Raw genomic sequence first — 24,317 nt, forward strand, 5'->3', positions numbered from 1 at the left:
CTGACCTATGAAGAAAGTCATGACAGGGCTGACGTAAACATGAAATGCCGGTATTTATTTTTTTAATTGCTGACAATTTGTCCATTCGACATGGTGGGATCTTTTTGTGTCGGTAAAATGTATTATGCGAGAAATGGAGGTGGAAACGCAAATATTGATATAATAAACTTGGAGTCACACGATGATATGTTGTGTGGTCCTACCACTAGGACTCTGGAAAGCATGCAATTTATTAGGCTACAGATAAAATACATGATCAACTTCACAGGGTGGTGAATGTGGAAGGTGATGAGCTTGATGCACCTTTCCAATAAATATCGAGGATCTTATTCTGGTGACATGATGAGCGATGCTTGGCTGCCGATTGACAAATACAAATAATATCACTCTTATCATAATAATCTCATCATGTAGGTAGCCTACCCGCACTATATCTGCGAGCTGTTGACTAGAGCTCATGTGCCAAGACCAGAGTGGGAACATTTGCTTTATAACGCAACAGTTGGTGTTACAAAACCATCAGCACAGTTAAAAATTAGATGGAAACCCATTTAACTTGTATTTTTCATTCGGTACCTAAACTTTTTAATTTTTATCTAACCTCTTACCATCTATGATACCGAGGTTACTACTGCAGCCTACTTACTCTATCTCCATTTACAGTTAAATTATATTAGCTAAGTTTAAATGAAATGCATAGGTCTACTTGGCAACTAGAATACAATATAGAGTGTATTCCTCCTAAACTGAACACAGCTCTCATTTGGGGCAAAGGACACCACCAGAATACCAGAAGGGGGTACTGTAGTGTAAACTATACTGTAGCACTGTAGATTCTTGGAGTCCACCATGCAGGTACTGTCATCTGCTGCCCAGATAATGAAACACAGTTGAAGTCGGAACTTTACATACACACAGGTTGCAGTCATTAAAACTAGTTTTTCAACCACTCCACAAATTTCTTATCAACAAACTACAGTGTTTGCAAGTCAGTTAGGACATCTACTTTGCGCATGACAAGTAATTTTTCCAACAATTGTTTACAGATTATTTCACTTATAATTCACTATCACAAATCCAGTGGGTCATAAGTTTACATACACTAAGTTGACTGTGCCTTTAAACAGCTTGGAAAATTCCCCCAAATTATGTCATGGCTTTAGAAGCTTCTGATAGGCTAATTGACATAATTTTAGTCAATTGGAGGTGTACCTGTGGAAGTATTTCAAGTCCTACCTTCAAACTCAGTGCCTCTTTGCTTGACATCATGGGAAAATCAAAAGAAATCAGCCAAGACCTCAGAAAAATAATTGTAGACCTCCACAAGTCTAGTTCATCCTTAGGAGCAATTTCCAAACACCTGAAGGTACCACGTCCATCTGTACAAACGATAGTACACAAGTATAAACATCATGGGACCACACAGCCGTCATACCGCTCTCCTAGAGATGAACGTACTTCAGTGCGAAAAGTGCAAATCAATCCCAGAACAGCAGCAAAGGATCTTGTGAAGATGCTGGAGGAAACAGGTACAAAAGTATCGATATCCACAGTAAAACGAGTCCTATATCGACATAACCTGAAAGGCAAAAAGGGGGAGGCTTGCAAGCCGAAGAACACCATCCCAACCGTGAAGCACAGGGGTGACAGCATCATGTTGTTGGGGTGCTTTTCTGCAGGAGGGACTGGTGCACTTCACAAAATAGATGGCTCATGAGGGAGGAAAATTATTTGGAGATATTGAAGCAACATCAAGACATCAGTCAGGAAGTTAAAGCTTGGTCGCAAATGGGTCTTCCAAATGGACAATGACCCCAAGCATACTTCCAAAGTTGTGGCAAAATGGCTTTAGGACAACAAAGTCAAGGTATTGGAGTGGCCATCACAAAGCCCTGACCTGAATTCTATAGAAAATGTGTTGGCAGAACTGAAAAAGTGTGTGCGAGCAAGGAGGCCTACAAACCTGACTCAGTTACACCAGCTCTGTCAGGAGGAATGGGCCAAAATTCACCCAATTTATTGTGGGAAGCTTGTGGAAGGCTACCCAAAAAGTTTGACCCAAGTTAAACAATTTAAAGGAAATACTACCAAATACTAATTTAGTGTATGTACACTTCTGACCCACTGGGAATGTGATGAAAGAAAGAAAAGCTGAAATAAATCATTCTCTCTACTATTATTCTGACATTTCACATTCTTAAAATAAAGTGGCGATCCTAACTGACCTAAGACAGGGAATTTTTGCAAGGATTAAATGTCAGGAATTGTGAAAAACTGTGTTTAAATGTGTTTGGCTGAGGTGTATGTAAACTTCTGACTTCAACTGTACATGAGCTGTGTCTAAAACAATGGATCCAATGGAACAGTCACAAAAGTGCAAACTCCAAGCTAAATCAATGTATCAAAACATTTTCCCCAGGCGATGTTCAATACACTGATTATTTACACTGACAAAGGGATTCTGAGTTGTACAATCCATCCCCTCACAACCTCGTCATCTTTACTGTTATTTACACTGACAACGTGATTCTGTAGCTACATGTTGAAATGGTTACTACTCTATAGACCAGAGAGCTGTAGCTACATGTTGAAATGGTTACTACTCTATAGACCAGAGAGCTGTAGCTACATGTTGAAATGGTTACTACTCTATAGACCAGAGAGCTGTAGCTACATGTTGAAATGGTTACTACTCTATAGACCAGAGAGCTGTACTGTAAGCTACATGTTGAAATGGTTACTACTCTATAGACCAGAGAGCTGTAGCAACATGTTGAAATGGTTACTACTCTATAGACCAGAGAGCTGTACTGTAGCTACATGTTGAAATGGTTACTACTCTGTAGACCAGAGAGCTGTAGCTACATGTTGAAATGGTTACTACTCTATAGACCAGAGAGCTGTACTGTAGCTACATGTTGAAATGGTTACTACTCTATAGACCAGAGAGCTGTAGCTACATGTTGAAATGGTTACTACTCTATAGACCAGAGAGCTGTACTGTAGCTACATGTTGAAATGGTTACTACTCTATAGACCAGAGAGCTGTAGCTACATGTTGAAATGGTTACTACTCTATAGACCAGAGAGCTTTACTGTAGCTTCATGTTGAAATGTTTACTACTCGATAGACCAGAGAGCTGAAGCTACATGTTGAAATGGTTACTACTCTATAGACCAGAGAGCTGTACTGTAGCTACATGTTGAAATGGTTACTACTCTATAGACCAGAGAGCTGTAGCTACATGTTGAAATGGTTACTACTCTATAGACCAGAGAGCTTTACTGTAGCTTCATGTTGAAATGTTTACTACTCGATAGACCAGAGAGCTGAAGCTACATGTTGAAATCGTTACTACTCTATAGACCAGAGAGCTGTACTGTAGCTACATGTTGAAATGGTTACTACTCTATAGACCAGAGAGCTGTACTGTAGCTACATGTTGAAATGGTTACTACTCTATAGACAAGAGAGCTGTACTGTAGCTACATGTTGAAATGGTTACTACTCTATAGACCAGAGAGCTGTACTGTAGCTACATGTTGAAATGGTTACTACTCTATAGACCAGAGAGCTGTACTGTAGCTACATGTTGAAATGGTTACTACTCTATAGACCAGAGAGCTGTACTTTAGCTACATGTTGAAATGGTTACTACTCTATAGACCAGAGAGCTGTACTGTAGCTACATGTTGAAATGGTTACTACGCTATAGACCAGAGAGCTGTACTGTAGCTACATATTGAAATGGTTACTACTCTATAGCCCAGAGAGCTGTACTGTGGCTACATATTGAAATGGTTACTACTCTATAGACCAGAGAGCTGTAGCTACATGTTGAAATGGTTACTACTCTATAGACCAAAGAGCTGTACTGTAGCTACATGTTGAAATAGTTACTACTCTATAGACCAGAGAGCTGTACTGTAGCTACATGTTGAAATGGTTACCACTCTCTAGACCAGAGAGCTGCACTGTAGCTACATGTTGAAATGGTTACTACTCTATAGACCAGAGAGCTGTAGCTACATGTTGAAATGGTTACTACTCTGTAGACCAGAGAGCTGTAGCTACATGTTGAAATGGTTACTACTCTATAGACCAGAGAGCTGTACGGTAGCTACATGTTGAAATGGTTACTACTCTATAGACCAGAGAGCTGTAGCTACATGTTGAAATGGTTACTACTCTATAGACCAGAGAGCTGTACTGTAGCTACATGTTGAAATGGTTACTACTCTATAGACCAGAGAGCTGTAGCTACATGTTGAAATGGTTACTACTCTATAGACCAGAGTTGTTGCTACATGTTGAAATGGTTACTACTCTATAGACCAGAGAGCTGTACTGTAGCTTCATGTTGAAATGGTTACTACTCGATAGACCAGAGAGCTGTAGCTACATGTTGAAATGGTTACTACTCTATAGACCAGAGAGCTGTACTGTAGCTACATGTTGAAATGGTTACTACTCTATAGACCAGAGAGCTGTACTGTAGCTACATGTTGAAATGGTTACTACTCTATAGACCAGATAAATGTTCTGTAGCTACATGTTGAAATGGTTACTACTCTATAGACCAGAGAGCTGTACTGTAGCTACATGTTGAAATGGTTACTACGCTATAGACCAGAGAGCTGTACTGTAGCTACATATTGAAATGGTTACTACTCTATAGACCAGAGAGCTGTAGCTAAATGTTGCAATGGATACTACTCTATAGACCAGAGAGCTGTACTGTAGCTACATGTTGAAATGGTTACTACTCTATAGACCAGAGAGCTGTACTGTAGCTACATGTTGAAATGGTTACTACTCTATAGACCAGAGAGCTGTACTGTAGCTACATGTTGAAATGGTTACTTCTCTGTAGACCAGAGAGCTGTACTGTAGCTACATGTTGAAATGGTTACTACGCTATAGACCAGAGAGCTGTACTGTAGCTACATATTGAAATGGTTACTACTCTATAGACCAGAGAGCTGTACTGTAGCTACATATTGAAATGGTTACTACTCTATAGACCAGAGAGCTGTAGCTACATGTTGAAATGGATACTACTCTATAGACCAGAGAGCTGTACTGTAGCTACATGTTGAAATGGTTACTACTCTATAGACCAGAGAGCTGTACTGTAGCTACATGTTGAAATGGTTACTAGTCTATAGACCAGAGAGCTGTAGCTACATGTTGAAATGGTTACTACTCTATAGACCAGAGAGCTGTAGGTACATGTTGAAATGGTTACTACTCTATAGACCAGAGAGCTGTAGCTACATGTTGAAATGGTTACTACTCTATAGACCAGAGAGCTGTACTGTAGCTACATGTTGAAATGGTTACTACTCTATAGACCAGAGAGCTGTAGCTACATGTTGAAATGGTTACTACTCTGTAGACCAGAGAGCTTTAGCTACATGTTGAAATGGTTACTACTCTATAGACCAGAGAGCTGTACTGTAGCTACATGTTGAAATGGTTACTACTCTATAGACCAGAGAGCTGTAGCTACATGTTGAAATGGTTACTACTCTATAGACCAGAGAGCTGTACTGTAGCTACATGTTGAAATGGTTACTACGCTATAGACCAGAGAGCTGTACTGTTGCTACATATTGAAATGGTTACTACTCTATAGACCAGAGAGCTGTAGCTACATGTTGAAATGGTATACTACTCTATAGACCAGAGAGCTGTACTGTAGCTACATGTTGAAATGGTTACTACTCTATAGACCAGAGAGCTGTACTGTAGCTACATGTTGAAATGGTTACTACTCTATAGACCAGAGAGCTGTAGCTACATGTTGAAATGAGTTACTACTCTCATAGACCAGAGAGCTGTACTGTAGCTACATGTTGAAATGGTTACTACTCTCTAGACCAGAGAGCTGTACTGTAGCTACATGTTGAAATGGTTACTACTCTATAGACCAGAGAGCTGTACTGTAGCTACACGTTGAAATGGTTACTACTCTATAGACCAGAGAGCTGTACTGTAGCTACATGTTGAAATGGTGACTACTCTATAGACCAGAGAGCTGTACTGTAGCTACATGTTGAAATGGTTACTACGCTATAGACCAGAGAGCTGTACTGTAGCTACATATTGAAATGGTTACTACTCTATAGACCAGAGAGCTGTAGCTACATGTTGAAATGGTGACTACTCTATAGACCAGAGAGCTGTACTGTAGCTACATGTTGAAATGGTTACTACGCTATAGACCAGAGAGCTGTACTGTAGCTACATGTTGAAATAGTTACTACTCTATAGACCAGAGAGCTGTTCTGTAGCTACATGTTGAAATGGTTACTAGTCTATAGACCAGAGAGCTGTAGCTACATGTTAAAATAGTTACTACTCTACAGACCAGAGAGCTGTAGCTACATGTTGAAATGGTTACTACTCTATAGACCAGAGAGCTGTAGCTACATGTTGAAATGGTTACTACTCTATAGACCAGAGAGCTGTAGCTACATGTTGAAATGGTTACTACTCTATAGACCAGACAGCTGTACTGTAGCTACATGTTGAAATGGTTACTACTCTATATACCAGAGAGCTGTACTGTAGCTACATGTTGAAATGGTTACTACTCTATAGACCAGAGAGCTGTACTGTAGCTACATGTTGAAATGGTTACTACTCTATAGACCAGAGAGCTGTAGCTACATGTTGAAATGGTTACTAATCTATAGACCAGAGAGCTGTACTGTAGCTACATGTTGAAATAGTTACTACTCTATAGACCAGAGAGCTGTACTGTAGCTACATGTTGAAATGGTTACTAGTCTATAGCCCAGAGAGCTGTAGCTACATGTTGAAATGGTTACTACTCTATAGACCAGAGAGCTGTACTGTAGCTTCATGTTGAAAAGGTTACTACTCAATAGACCAGAGAGCTGTAGCTACATGTTGAAATGGTTACTACTCTATAGACCAGAGAGCTGTACTGTAGCTACATGTTGAAATGGTTACTACTCTATAGACCAGAGAGCTGTACTGTAGCTACATGTTGAAATGGTTACTACTCTATAGACCAGAGAAATGTACTGTAGCTACATGTTGAAATGGTTACTACTCTATAGACCAGAGAGCTGTACTGTAGCTACATGTTGAAATGGTTACTACTCTATAGACCAGAGAGCTGTACTGTAGCTACATGTTGAAATGGTTACTACTCTATAGACCAGAGAGCTGTACTGTAGCTACATGTTGAAATGGTTACTACGCTATAGACCAGAGAGCTGTACTGTAGCTACATATTGAAATGGTTACTACTCTATAGACCAGAGAGCTGTACTGTAGCTACATATTGAAATGGTTACTACACTATAGACCAGAGAGCTGTAGCTACATGTTGAAATAGTTACTACTCTATAGACCAGAGAGCTGTACTGTAGCTACATGTTGAAATGGTTACTAGTCTACAGACCAGAGAGCTGTAGCTACATGTTGAAATGGTTACTACTCTCTAGACCAGAGAGCTGTACTGTAGCTACATGTTGAAATGGTTACTACTCTATAGACCATAGAGCTGTAGCTACATGTTGAAATGGTTACTACTCTATAGACCAGAGAGCTGTAGGTACATGTTGAAATGGTTACTACTCTATAGACCAGAGAGTTGTACTGTAGCTACATGTTGAAATGGTTACTACTCTATAGACCAGAGAGCTGTACTGTAGCTACATGTTGAAATGGTTACTAGTCTACAGACCAGAGAGCTGTAGCTACATGTTGAAATGGTTACTACTCTCTAGACCAGAGAGCTGTACTGTAGCTACATGTTGAAATGGTTACTACTCTATAGACCATAGAGCTGTAGCTACATGTTGAAATGGTTACTACTCTATAGACCAGAGAGCTGTAGGTACATGTTGAAATGGTTACTACTCTATAGACCAGAGAGCTGTACTGTAGCTACATGTTGAAATTGTTACTACTCTATAGACCAGAGAGCTGTACTGTAGCTACATGTTGAAATGGTTACTACTCTATAGACCAGAGAGCTGTACTGTAGCTACATGTTGAAATGGTTACTTCTCTATAGACCAGAAAGCTGTACTGTAGCTACATGTTGAAATGGTTACTACTCTATAGACCAAAGAGCTGTACTGTAGCTACATGTTGAAATGGTTACTACTCTATAGACCAGAGAGCTGTACTGTAGCTACATGTTGAAATGGTTACTAGTCTACAGACCAGAGAGCTGTAGCTACATGTTGAAATGGTTACTACTCTCTAGACCAGAGAGCTGTACTGTAGCTACATGTTGAAATGGTTACTACTCTATAGACCATAGAGCTGTAGCTACATGTTGAAATGGTTACTACTCTATAGACCAGAGAGCTGTAGGTACATGTTGAAATGGTTACTACTCTATAGACCAGAGAGCTGTACTGTAGCTACATGTTGAAATGGTTACTACTCTATAGACCAGAGAGCTGTACTGTAGCTACATGTTGAAATGGTTACTAGTCTACAGACCAGAGAGCTGTAGCTACATGTTGAAATGGTTACTACTCTCTAGACCAGAGAGCTGTACTGTAGCTACATGTTGAAATGGTTACTACTCTATAGACCATAGAGCTGTAGCTACATGTTGAAATGGTTACTACTCTATAGACCAGAGAGCTGTAGGTACATGTTGAAATGGTTACTACTCTATAGACCAGAGAGCTGTACTGTAGCTACATGTTGAAATTGTTACTACTCTATAGACCAGAGAGCTGTACTGTAGCTACATGTTGAAATGGTTACTACTCTATAGACCAGAGAGCTGTACTGTAGCTACATGTTGAAATGGTTACTACTCTATAGACCAGAGAGCTGTACTGTAGCTACATGTTGAAATGGTTACTACTCTATAGACCAGAGAGCTGTACTGTAGCTACATGTTGAAATGGTTACTACTCTATAGACCAGAGAGCTGTACTGTAGCTACATGTTGAAATGGTTACTACTCTATAGACCAGAGAGCTGTACTGTAGCTAAACATTGAATTGGTTACTACTCTATAGACCAGAGTGCTGTACTGTAGCTACATGTTGAAATGGTGACTACTCTATAGACCAGAGAGCTGTACTGTAGCTACATGTTGAAATGGTTACTACGCTATAGACCAGAGAGCTGTACTGTAGCTACATATTGAAATGGTTACTACTCTATAGACCAGAGAGCTGTACTGTAGCTACATGTTGAAATGGTTACTACTCTATAGACCAGAGAGCTGTACTGTAGCTACATGTTGAAATGGTTACTACTCTATAGACCAGAGAGCTGTACTGTAGCTACATGTTGAAATGGTTACTACTCTATAGATCAGAGAGCTGTACTGTAGCTACACGTTGAAATGGTTACTACTCTATAGACCAGAGAGCTGTACTGTAGCTACACGTTGAATTGGTTACTACTCTATAGACCAGAGAGCTGTACTGTAGCTACATGTTGAAATGGTGACTACTCTATAGACCAGAGAGCTGTACTGTAGCTACATGTTGAAATGGTTACTACTCTATAGACCAGAGACCTGTACTGTAGCTACATGTTGAAATGGTTACTACTCTATAGACCAGAGAGCTGTACTGTAGCTACATGTTGAAATGGTTACTACTCTATAGACCAGAGAGCTGTACTGTAGCTACATGTTGAAATGGTTACTACGCTATAGACCAGAGAGCTGTACTGTAGCTACATATTGAAATGGTTACTACTCTATAGACCAGAGAGCTGTACTGTAGCTACATGTTGAAATGGTTACTACTCTATAGACCAGAGAGCTGTACTGTAGCTACATGTTGAAATGGTTACTACTCTATAGACCAGAGAGCTGTACTGTAGCTACATGTTGAAATGGTTACTACTCTATAGACCAGAGAGCTGTACTGTAGCTACAAGTTGAAATGGTTACTACTCTATAGACCAGAGAGCTGTACTGTAGCTACACGTTGAATTGGTTACTACTCTATAGACCAGAGAGCTGTACTGTAGCTACATGTTGAAATGGTGACTACTCTATAGACCAGAGAGCTGTACTGTAGCTACACGTTGAAATGCTTACTACGCTATAGACCAGAGAGCTGTACTGTAGCTACATATTTAAATGGTTACTACTCTATAGACCAGAGAGCTGTACTGTAGCTACATGTTGAAATGGTTACTACTCTATAGACCAGAGAGCTGTACTGTAGCTACATGTTGAAATGGTTACTACTCTATAGACCAGAGAGCTGTACTGTAGCTACATGTTGAAATGGTTACTACTCTATAGACCAGAGAGCTGTACTGTAGCTACATGTTGAAATGGTTACTACTCTATAGACCAGAGAAATGTACTGTAGCTACATGTTGAAATGGTTACTACTCTATAGACCAGAGAGCTGTACTGTAGCTACATGTTGAAATGGTTACTACTCTATAGACCAGAGAGCTGTACTGTAGCTACATGTTGAAATGGTTACTACTCTATAGACCAGAGAGCTGTACTGTAGCTACATGTTGAAATGGTTACTACTCTATAGACCAGAGAGCTGTACTGTAGCTACATATTGAAATGGTTACTACTCTATAGACCAGAGAGCTGTAGCTACATGTTGAAATAGTTACTACTCTATAGACCAGAGAGCTGTACTGTAGCTACATGTTGAAATGGTTACTAGTCTACAGACCAGAGAGCTGTAGCTACATGTTGAAATGGTTACTACTCTCTAGACCAGAGAGCTGTACTGTAGCTACATGTTGAAATGGTTACTACTCTATAGACCATAGAGCTGTAGCTACATGTTGAAATGGTTACTACTCTATAGACCAGAGAGCTGTAGGTACATGTTGAAATGGTTACTACTCTATAGACCAGAGAGCTGTACTGTAGCTACATGTTGAAATGGTTACTACTCTATAGACCAGAGAGCTGTACTGTAGCTACATGTTGAAATGGTTACTACTCTATAGACCAGAGAGCTGTACTGTAGCTACATGTTGAAATGGTTACTACTCTATAGACCAGAGAGCTGTACTGTAGCTACATGTTGAAATGGTTACTACTCTATAGACCAGAGAGCTGTACTGTAGCTACATGTTGAAATGGTTACTACTCTATAGACCAGAGAGCTGTACTGTAGCTACATGTTGAAATGGTTACTACGCTATAGACCAGAGAGCTGTACTGTAGCTACATATTGAAATGGTTACTACTCTATAGACCAGAGAGCTGTACTGTAGCTAAATATTGAAATGGTTACTACTCTATAGACCAGAGAGCTGTAGCTACATGTTGAAATAGTTACTACTCTATAGACCAGAGAGCTGTACTGTAGCTACATGTTGAAATGGTTACTAGTCTACAGACCAGAGAGCTGTAGCTACATGTTGAAATGGTTACTACTCTCTAGACCAGAGAGCTGTACTGTAGCTACATGTTGAAATGGTTACTACTCTATAGACCATAGAGCTGTAGCTACATGTTGAAATGGTTACTACTCTATAGACCAGAGAGCTGTAGGTACATGTTGAAATGGTTACTACTCTATAGACCAGAGAGCTGTACTGTAGCTACATGTTGAAATGGTTACTACTCTATAGACCAGAGAGCTGTACTGTAGCTACATGTTGAAATGGTTACTAGTCTACAGACCAGAGAGCTGTAGCTACATGTTGAAATGGTTACTACTCTATAGACCAGAGAGCTGTACTGTAGCTACATGTTGAAATGGTTACTACTCTATAGACCAGAGAGCTGTACTGTAGCTACATGTTGAAATGGTTACTAGTCTACAGACCAGAGAGCTGTAGCTACATGTTGAAATGGTTACTACTCTCTAGACCAGAGAGCTGTACTGTAGCTACATGTTGAAATGGTTACTACTCTATAGACCATAGAGCTGTAGCTACATGTTGAAATGGTTACTTCTCTATAGACCAGAGAGCTGTAGGTACATGTTGAAATGGTTACTACTCTATAGACCAGAGAGCTGTACTGTAGCTACATGTTGAAATTGTTACTACTCTATAGACCAGAGAGCTGTACTGTAGCTACATGTTGAAATGGTTACTACTCTATAGACCAGAGAGCTGTACTGTGGCTACAAGTTGAAATGGTTACTACTCTATAGACCAGAGAGCTGTACTGTAGCTACATGTTGAAATGGTGACTACTCTATAGACCAGAGAGCTGTACTGTAGCTACATGTTGAAAAGGTTACTACTCTATAGACCAGAGAGCTGTACTGTAGCTACATGTTGAAATGGTTACTACTCTATAGACCAGAGAGCTGTACTGTAGCTACATGTTGAAATGGTTACTACTCTATAGACCAGAGAGCTGTACTGTAGCTACATGTTGAAATGGTTACTACGCTATAGACCAGAGAGCTGTACTGTAGCTACATATTGAAATGGTTACTACTCTATAGACCAGAGAGCTGTACTGTAGCTACATGTTGAAATGGTTACTACTCTATAGACCAGAGAGCTGTACTGTAGCTACATGTTGAAATGGTTACTACTCTATAGACCAGAGAGCTGTACTGTAGCTACATGTTGAAATGGTTACTACTCTATAGACCAGAGAGCTGTACTGTAGCTACAAGTTGAAATGGTTACTACTCTATAGACCAGAGAGCTGTACTGTAGCTACACGTTGAATTGGTTACTACTCTATAGACCAGAGAGCTGTACTGTAGCTACATGTTGAAATGGTGACTACTCTATAGACCAGAGAGCTGTACTGTAGCTACACGTTGAAATGCTTACTACGCTATAGACCAGAGAGCTGTACTGTAGCTACATATTTAACAGTTACTACTCTATAGACCAGAGAGCTGTACTGTAGCTACATGTTGAAATGGTTACTACTCTATAGACCAGAGAGCTGTACTGTAGCTACATGTTGAAATGTTACTACTCTATAGACCAGAGAGCTGTACTGTAGCTACATGTTGAAATGGTTACTACTCTATAGACCAGAGAGCTGTACTGTAGCTACATGTTGAAATGGTTACTACTCTATAGACCAGAGAAATGTACTGTAGCTACATGTTGAAATGGTTACTACTCTATAGACCAGAGAGCTGTACTGTAGCTACATGTTGAAATGGTTACTACTCTATAGACCAGAGAGCTGTACTGTAGCTACATGTTGAAATGGTTACTACTCTATAGACCAGAGAGCTGTACTGTAGCTACATGTTGAAATGGTTACTACGCTATAGACCAGAGAGCTGTACTGTAGCTACATATTGAAATGGTTACTACTCTATAGACCAGAGAGCTGTACTGTAGCTAAATATTGAAATGGTTACTACTCTATAGACCAGAGAGCTGTAGCTACATGTTGAAATAGTTACTACTCTATAGACCAGAGAGCTGTACTGTAGCTACATGTTGAAATGGTTACTAGTCTACAGACCAGAGAGCTGTAGCTACATGTTGAAATGGTTACTACTCTCTAGACCAGAGAGCTGTACTGTAGCTACATGTTGAAATGGTTACTACTCTATAGACCATAGAGCTGTAGCTACATGTTGAAATGGTTACTACTCTATAGACCAGAGAGCTGTAGGTACATGTTGAAATGGTTACTACTCTATAGACCAGAGAGCTGTACTGTAGCTACATGTTGAAATGGTTACTACTCTATAGACCAGAGAGCTGTACTGTAGCTACATGTTGAAATGGTTACTAGTCTACAGACCAGAGAGCTGTAGCTACATGTTGAAATGGTTACTACTCTATAGACCAGAGAGCTGTACTGTAGCTACATGTTGAAATGGTTACTACTCTATAGACCAGAGAGCTGTACTGTAGCTACATGTTGAAATGGTTACTAGTGTACAGACCAGAGAGCTGTAGCTACATGTTGAAATGGTTACTACTCTCTAGACCAGAGAGCTGTACTGTAGCTACATGTTGAAATGGTTACTACTCTATAGACCATAGAGCTGTAGCTACATGTTGAAATGGTTACTTCTCTATAGACCAGAGAGCTGTAGGTACATGTTGAAATGGTTACTACTCTATAGACCAGAGAGCTGTACTGTAGCTACATGTTGAAATTGTTACTACTCTATAGACCAGAGAGCTGTACTGTAGCTACATGTTGAAATGGTTACTACTCTATAGACCAGAGAGCTGTACTGTAGCTACATGTTGAAATGGTTACTACTCTATAGACCAGAGAGCTGTACTGTGGCTACAAGTTGAAATGGTTACTACTCTATAGACCAGAGAGCTGTACTGTAGCTACATGTTGAAATGGTGACTACTCTATAGACCAGAGAGCTGTACTGTAGCTACATGTTGAAATGGTTACTACTATATAGACCAGAGAGCTGTACTGTAGCTACATGTTGAAATGGTTACTACTCTATAGACCAGAGAGCTGTATTGTAGCTACATGTTGAAATGGTTACTACTCTATAGACCAGAGAGCTGTACTGTAGCTACATGTTGAAATGGTTACTACGCTATAGACCAGAGAGCTGTACTGTAGCTACATATTGAAATGGTTACTACTCTATAGACCAGAGAGCTGTACTGTAGCTACATGTTGAAATGGTTACTACTCTATAGACCAGAGAGCTGTACTGTAGCTACATGTTGAAATGGTTACTACTCTATAGACCAGAGAGCTGTACTGTAGCTACATGTTGAAATGGTTACTACTCTATAGACCAGAGAGCTGTACTGTAGCTACAAGTTGAAATGGTTACTACTCTATAGACCAGAGAGCTGTACTGTAGCTACACGTTGAATTGGTTACTACTCTATAGACCAGAGAGCTGTACTGTAGCTACATGTTGAAATGGTGACTACTCTATAGACCAGAGAGCTGTACTGTAGCTACACTTTGAAATGCTTACTACGCTATAGACCAGAGAGCTGTACTGCAGCTACATATTTAAATGGTTACTACTCTATAGACCAGAGAGCTGTACTGTAGCTACATGTTGAAATGGTTACTACTCTATAGACCAGAGAGCTGTACTGTAGCTACATGTTGAAATGGTTACTACTCTATAGACCAGAGAGCTGTACTGTAGCTACATGTTGAAATGGTTACTACTCTATAGACCAGAGAGCTGTACTGTAGCTACATGTTGAAATGGTTACTACTCTATAGACCAGAGAAATGTACTGTAGCTACATGTTGAAATGGTTACTACTCTATAGACCAGAGAGCTGTACTGTAGCTACATGTTGAAATGGTTACTACTCTATAGACCAGAGAGCTGTACTGTAGCTACATGTTGAAATGGTTACTACTCTATAGACCAGAGAGCTGTACTGTAGCTACATGTTGAAATGGTTACTACGCTATAGACCAGAGAGCTGTACTGTAGCTACATATTGAAATGGTTACTACTCTATAGACCAGAGAGCTGTACTGTAGCTACATATTGAAATGGTTACTACTCTATAGACCAGAGAGCTGTAGCTACATGTTGAAATGGTTACTACTCTCTAGACCAGAGAGCTGTACTGTAGCTACATGTTGAAATGGTTACTACTCTATAGACCATAGAGCTGTAGCTACATGTTGAAATGGTTACTTCTCTATAGACCAGAGAGCTGTAGGTACATGTTGAAATGGTTACTACTCTATAGACCAGAGAGCTGTACTGTAGCTACATGTTGAAATTGTTACTACTCTATAGACCAGAGAGCTGTACTGTAGCTACATGTTGAAATGGTTACTACTCTATAGACCAGAGAGCTGTACTGTAGCTACATGTTGAAATGGTTACTACTCTATAGACCAGAGAGCTGTACTGTAGCTACAAGTTGAAATGGTTACTACTCTATAGACCAGAGAGCTGTACTGTAGCTACATGTTGAAATGGTGACTACTCTATAGACCAGAGAGCTGTACTGTAGCTACATGTTGAAATGGTTACTACTCTATAGACCAGAGAGCTGTACTGTAGCTACATGTTGAAATGGTTACTACTCTATAGACCAGAGAGCTGTACTGTAGCTACATGTTGAAATGGTTACTACTCTATAGACCAGAGAGCTGTACTGTAGCTACATGTTGAAATGGTTACTACGCTATAGACCAGAGAGCTGTACTGTAGCTACATATTGAAATGGTTACTACTCTATAGACCAGAGAGCTGTACTGTAGCTACATGTTGAAATGGTTACTACTCTATAGACCAGAGAGCTGTACTGTAGCTACATGTTGAAATGGTTACTACTCTATAGACCAGAGAGCTGTACTGTAGCTACATGTTGAAATGGTTACTACTCTATAGACCAGAGAGCTGTACTGTAGCTACAAGTTGAAATGGTTACTACTCTATAGACCAGAGAGCTGTACTGTAGCTACACGTTGAATTGGTTACTACTCTATAGACCAGAGAGCTGTACTGTAGCTACATGTTGAAATGGTGACTACTCTATAGACCAGAGAGCTGTACTGTAGCTACACGTTGAAATGCTTACTACGCTATAGACCAGAGAGCTGTACTGTAGCTACATATTTAAATGGTTACTACTCTATAGACCAGAGAGCTGTACTGTAGCTACATGTTGAAATTGTTACTACTCTATAGACCAGAGAGCTGTACTGTAGCTACATGTTGAAATGGTTACTACTCTATAGACCAGAGAGCTGTACTGTAGCTACATGTTGAAATGGTTACTACTCTATAGACCAGAGAGCTGTACTGTAGCTACATGTTGAAATGGTTACTACTCTATAGACCAGAGAAATGTACTGTAGCTACATGTTGAAATGGTTACTACTCTATAGACCAGAGAGCTGTACTGTAGCTACATGTTGAAATGGTTACTACTCTATAGACCAGAGAGCTGTACTGTAGCTACATGTTGAAATGGTTACTACTCTATAGACCAGAGAGCTGTACTGTAGCTACATGTTGAAATGGTTACTACGCTATAGACCAGAGAGCTGTACTGTAGCTACATATTGAAATGGTTACTACTCTATAGACCAGAGAGCTGTACTGTAGCTACATATTGAAATGGTTACTACTCTATAGACCAGAGAGCTGTAGCTACATGTTGAAATGGTTACTACTCTCTAGACCTGAGAGCTGTACTGTAGCTACATGTTGAAATGGTTACTACTCTATAGACCATAGAGCTGTAGCTACATGTTGAAATGGTTACTACTCTATAGACCAGAGAGCTGTAGGTACATGTTGAAATGGTTACTACTCTATAGACCAGAGAGCTGTACTGTAGCTACATGTTGAAATGGTTACTACTCTATAGACCAGAGAGCTGTACTGTAGCTACATGTTGAAATGGTTACTACTCTATAGACCAGAGAGCTGTACTGTAGCTACATGTTGAAATGGTTACTACTCTATAGACCAGAGAGCTGTACTGTAGCTACATGTTGAAATGGTTACTACTCTATAGACCAGAGAGCTGTACTGTAGCTACATGTTGAAATGGTTACTACTCTATAGACCAGAGAGCTGTACTGTAGCTACATGTTGAAATGGTTACTACGCTATAGACCAGAGAGCTGTACTGTAGCTACATATTGAAATGGTTACTACTCTATAGACCAGAGAGCTGTACTGTAGCTACATATTGAAATGGTTACTACTCTATAGACCAGAGAGCTGTAGCTACATGTTGAAATAGTTACTACTCTATAGACCAGAGAGCTGTACTGTAGCTACATGTTGAAATGGTTACTAGTCTACAGACCAGAGAGCTGTAGCTACATGTTGAAATGGTTACTACTCTCTAGACCAGAGAGCTGTACTGTAGCTACATGTTGAAATGGTTACTACTCTATAGACCATAGAGCTGTAGCTACATGTTGAAATGGTTACTACTCTATAGACCAGAGAGCTGTAGGTACATGTTGAAATGGTTACTACTCTATAGACCAGAGAGCTGTACTGTAGCTACATGTTGAAATGGTTACTACTCTATAGACCAGAGAGCTGTACTGTAGCTACATGTTGAAATGGTTACTAGTCTACAGACCAGAGAGCTGTAGCTACATGTTGAAATTGTTACTACTCTATAGACCAGAGAGCTGTACTGTAGCTACATGTTGAAATGGTTACTACTCTATAGACCAGAGAGCTGTACTGTAGCTACATGTTGAAATGGTTACTAGTCTACAGACCAGAGAGCTGTAGCTACATGTTGAAATGGTTACTACTCTCTAGACCAGAGAGCTGTACTGTAGCTACATGTTGAAATGGTTACTACTCTATAGACCATAGAGCTGTAGCTACATGTTGAAATGGTTACTACTCTATAGACCAGAGAGCTGTAGGTACATGTTGAAATGGTTACTACTCTATAGACCAGAGAGCTGTACTGTAGCTACATGTTGAAATTGTTACTACTCTATAGACCAGAGAGCTGTACTGTAGCTACATGTTGAAATGGTTACTACTCTATAGACCAGAGAGCTGTACTGTAGCTACATGTTGAAATGGTTACTACTCTATAGACCAGAGAGCTGTACTGTAGCTACATGTTGAAATGGTTACTACTCTATAGACCAGAGAGCTGTACTGTAGCTACATGTTGAAATGGTTACTACTCTATAGACCAGAGAGCTGTACTGTAGCTACATGTTGAAATGGTTACTACTCTATAGACCAGAGAGCTGTACTGTAGCTACATGTTGAAATGGTTACTAGTCTACAGACCAGAGAGCTGTAGCTACATGTTGAAATGGTTACTACTCTCTAGACCAGAGAGCTGTACTGTAGCTACATGTTGAAATGGTTACTACCTTATAGACCATAGAGCTGTAGCTACATGTTGAAATGGTTACTACTCTATAGACCAGAGAGCTGTAGGTACATGTTGAAATGGTTACTACTCTATAGACCAGAGAGCTGTACTGTAGCTACATGTTGAAATGGTTACTACTCTATAGACCAGAGAGCTGTACTGTAGCTACATGTTGAAATGGTTACTACTCTATAGACCAGAGAGCTGTACTGTAGCTACATGTTGAAATGGTTACTACTCTATAGACCAGAGAGCTGTACTGTAGCTACATGTTGAAATGGTTACTACTCTATAGACCAGAGAGCTGTACTGTAGCTACATGTTGAAATGGTTACTACTCTATAGACCAGAGAGCTGTACTGTAGCTACATGTTGAAATGGTTACTACTCTATAGACCAGAGAGCTGTACTGTAGCTACATGTTGAAATGGTTACTACTCTATAGACCAGAGAGCTGTACTGTAGCTACACGTTGAATTGGTTACTACTCTATAGACCAGAGTCTGTACTGTAGCTACATGTTGAAATGGTGACTACTCTATAGACCAGAGAGCTGTACTGTAGCTACATGTTGAAATGGTTACTACGCTATAGACCAGAGAGCTGTACTGTAGCTACATATTGAAATGGTTACTACTCTATAGACCAGAGAGCTGTACTGTAGCTACATGTTGAAATGGTTACTACTCTATAGACCAGAGAGCTGTACTGTAGCTACATGTTGAAATGGTTACTACTCTATAGACCAGAGAGCTGTACTGTAGCTACATGTTGAAATGGTTACTACTCTATAGATCAGAGAGCTGTACTGTAGCTACACGTTGAAATGGTTACTACTCTATAGACCAGAGAGCTGTACTGTAGCTACACGTTGAATTGGTTACTACTCTATAGACCAGAGAGCTGTACTGTAGCTACATGTTGAAATGGTGACTACTCTATAGACCAGAGAGCTGTACTGTAGCTACATGTTGAAATGGTTACTACTCTATAGACCAGAGAGCTGTACTGTAGCTACATGTTGAAATGGTTACTACTCTATAGACCAGAGAGCTGTACTGTAGCTACATGTTGAAATGGTTATTACTCTATAGACCAGAGAGCTGTACTGTAGCTACATGTTGAAATGGTTACTACGCTATAGACCAGAGAGCTGTACTGTAGCTACATGTTGAAATGGTTACTACTCTATAGACCAGAGAGCTCTACTGTAGCTACATGTTGAAATGGTTACTACTCTATAGACCAGAGAGCTGTACTGTAGCTACATGTTGAAATGGTTACTACTCTATAGACCAGAGAGCTGTACTGTAGCTACATGTTGAAATGGTTACTACTCTATAGACCAGAGAGCTGTACTGTAGCTACAAGTTGAAATGGTTACTACTCTATAGACCAGAGAGCTGTACTGTAGCTACACGTTGAATTGGTTACTACTCTATAGACCAGAGAGCTGTACTGTAGCTACATGTTGAAATGGTGACTACTCTATAGACCAGAGAGCTGTACTGTAGCTACACGTTGAAATGCTTACTACGCTATAGACCAGAGAGCTGTACTGTAGCTACATATTTAAATGGTTACTACTCTATAGACCAGAGAGCTGTACTGTAGCTACATGTTGAAATGGTTACTACTCTATAGACCAGAGAGCTGTAGCGTAGCTACATGTTGAAATGGTTACTACTCTATAGACCAGAGAGCTGTAGCTACATGTTGAAATGGTTACTACTCTGTAGACCAGAGAGCTGTAGCTACATATTGAAATGGTTACTACTCTATAGACCAGAGAGCTGTACTGTAGCTACATGTTGAAATGGTTACTACTCTATAGACCAGAGAGCTGGAGCTACATGTTGAAATGATTACTACTCTATAGACCAGAGAGCTGTACTGTAGCTACATGTTGAAATGGTTACTACTCTATAGACCAGAGAGCTGTACTGTAGCTACAAGTTGAAATGGTTACTACTCTATAGACCAGAGAGCTGTACTGTAGCTACACGTTGAATTGGTTACTACTCTATAGACCAGAGAGCTGTACTGTAGCTACATGTTGAAATGGTGACTACTCTATAGACCAGAGAGCTGTACTGTAGCTACACGTTGAAATGCTTACTACGCTATAGACCAGAGAGCTGTACTGTAGCTACATATTTAAATGGTTACTACTCTATAGACCAGAGAGCTGTACTGTAGCTACATGTTGAAATGGTTACTACTCTATAGACCAGAGAGCTGTAGCGTAGCTACATGTTGAAATGGTTACTACTCTATAGACCAGAGAGCTGTAGCTACATGTTGAAATGGTTACTACTCTGTAGACCAGAGAGCTGTAGCTACATGTTGAAATGGTTACTACTCTATAGACCAGAGAGCTGTACTGTAGCTACATGTTGAAATGGTTATTACTCTATAGACCAGAGAGCTGTACTGTAGCTACATGTTGAAATGGTTACTACGCTATAGACCAGAGAGCTGTACTGTAGCTACATATTGAAATGGTTACTACTCTATAGACCAGAGAGCTGTACTGTAGCTACATGTTGAAATGGTTACTACTCTATAGACCAGAGAGCTGTACTGTAGCTACATGTTGAAATGGTTACTACTCTATAGACCAGAGAGCTGTACTGTAGCTACATGTTGAAATGGTTACTACTCTATAGACCAGAGAGCTTTACTGTAGCTACAAGTTGAAATGGTTACTACTCTATAGACCAGAGAGCTGTACTGTAGCTACACGTTGAATTGGTTACTACTCTATAGACCAGAGAGCTGTACTGTAGCTACATGTTGAAATGGTGACTACTCTATAGACAAGAGAGCTGTACTGTAGCTACACGTTGAAATGCTTACTACGCTATAGACCAGAGAGCTGTACTGTAGCTACATATTTAAATGGTTACTACTCTATAGACCAGAGAGCTGTACTGTAGCTACATGTTGAAATGGTTACTACTCTATAGACCAGAGAGCTGTAGCGTAGCTACATGTTGAAATGGTTACTACTCTATAGACCAGAGAGCTGTAGCTACATGTTGAAATGGTTACTACTCTGTAGACCAGAGAGCTGTAGCTACATATTGAAATGGTTACTACTCTATAGACCAGAGAGCTGTACTGTAGCTACATGTTGAAATGGTTACTACTCTATAGACCAGAGAGCTGGAGCTACATGTTGAAATGGTTACTACTCTATAGACCAGAGAGCTGTTCTGTAGCTACATGTTGAAATGGTTACTACTCTATAGACCAGAGAGCTGTACTGTAGCTACATGTTGAAATGGTTACTACTCTATAGACCAGAGAGCTGTACTGTAGCTACACGTTGAAATGGTTACTACTCTATAGACCAGAGAGCTGTACTGTAGCTACATGTTGAAATGGTGACTACTCTATAGACCAGAGAGCTGTACTGTAGCTACATATTGAAATGGTTACTACTCTATAGACCAGAGAGCTGTACTGTAGCTACATATTGAAATGGTTACTACTCTATAGACCAGAGAGCTGTAGCTACATGTTGAAATAGTTACTACTCTATAGACCAGAGAGCTGTACTGTAGCTACATGTTGAAATGGTTACTACTCTATAGACCATTGAGCTGTAGCTACACGTTGAAATGCTTACTACGCTATAGACCAGAGAGCTGTACTGTAGCTACATATTTAAATGGTTACTACTCTATAGACATGAGAGCTGTACTGTAGCTACATGTTGAAATGGTTACTACTCTATAGACCAGAGAGCTGTACTGTAGCTACATGTTGAAATGGTTACTACTCTATAGACCAGAGAGCTGTACTGTAGCTACATGTTGAAATGGTTACTACTCTATAGACCAGAGAGCTGTACTGTAGCTACATGTTGAAATGGTTACTACTCTATAGACCAGAGAAATGTACTGTAGCTACATGTTGAAATGGTTACTACTCTATAGACCAGAGAGCTGTACTGTAGCTACATGTTGAAATGGTTACTACTCTATAGACCAGAGAGCTGTACTGTAGCTACATGTTGAAATGGTTACTACTCTATAGACCAGAGAGCTGTACTGTAGCTACATGTTGAAATGGTTACTACGCTATAGACCAGAGAGCTGTACTGTAGCTACATATTGAAATGGTTACTACTCTATAGACCAGAGAGCTGTACTGTAGCTACATATTGAAATGGTTACTACTCTATAGACCAGAGAGCTGTAGCTACATGTTGAAATGGTTACTACTCTCTAGACCTGAAAGCTGTACTGTAGCTACATGTTGAAATGGTTACTACTCTATAGACCATAGAGCTGTAGCTACATGTTGAAATGGTTACTACTCTATAGACCAGAGAGCTGTAGGTACATGTTGAAATGGTTACTACTCTATAGACCAGAGAGCTGTACTGTAGCTACATGTTGAAATGGTTACTACTCTATAGACCAGAGAGCTGTACTGTAGCTACATGTTGAAATGGTTACTACGCTATAGACCAGAGAGCTGTACTGTAGCTACATATTGAAATGGTTACTACTCTATAGACCAGAGAGCTGTACTGTAGCTACATATTGAAATGGTTACTACTCTATAGACCAGAGAGCTGTAGCTACATGTTGAAATAGTTACTACTCTATAGACCAGAGAGCTGTACTGTAGCTACATGTTGAAATGGTTACTAGTCTACAGACCAGAGAGCTGTAGCTACATGTTGAAATGGTTACTACTCTCTAGACCAGAGAGCTGTACTGTAGCTACATGTTGAAATGGTTACTACTCTATAGACCAGAGAGCTGTAGCTACATGTTGAAATAGTTACTACTCTATAGACCAGAGAGCTGTACTGTAGCTACATGTTGAAATGGTTACTACTCTATAGACCAGAGAGCTGTACTGTAGCTACATGTTGAAATGGTTACTACTCTATAGACCAGAGAGCTGTACTGTAGCTACATGTTGAAATGGTTACTACGCTATAGACCAGAGAGCTGTACTGTAGCTACATATTGAAATGGTTACTACTCTATAGACCAGAGAGCTGTACTGTAGCTACATATTGAAATGGTTACTACTCTATAGACCAGAGAGCTGTAGCTACATGTTGAAATAGTTACTACTCTATAGACCAGAGAGCTGTACTGTAGCTACATGTTGAAATGGTTACTAGTCTACAGACCAGAGAGCTGTAGCTACATGTTGAAATGGTTACTACTCTCTAGACCAGAGAGCTGTACTGTAGCTACATGTTGAAATGGTTACTACTCTATAGACCATAGAGCTGTAGCTACATGTTGAAATGGTTACTACTCTATAGACCAGAGAGCTGTAGGTACATGTTGAAATGGTTACTACTCTATAGACCAGAGAGCTGTACTGTAGCTACATGTTGAAATGGTTACTACTCTATAGACCAGAGAGCTGTACTGTAGCTACATGTTGAAATGGTTACTAGTCTACAGACCAGAGAGCTGTAGCTACATGTTGAAATTGTTACTACTCTATAGACCAGAGAGCTGTACTGTAGCTACATGTTGAAATGGTTACTACTCTATAGACCAGAGAGCTGTACTGTAGCTACATGTTGAAA

The sequence above is a fragment of the Salmo salar genome, chromosome 11, assembly GCF_965601325.2.
Source record: "Salmo salar chromosome 11, fSalSal1, whole genome shotgun sequence".
NCBI lineage: Eukaryota > Metazoa > Chordata > Actinopteri > Salmoniformes > Salmonidae > Salmo > Salmo salar.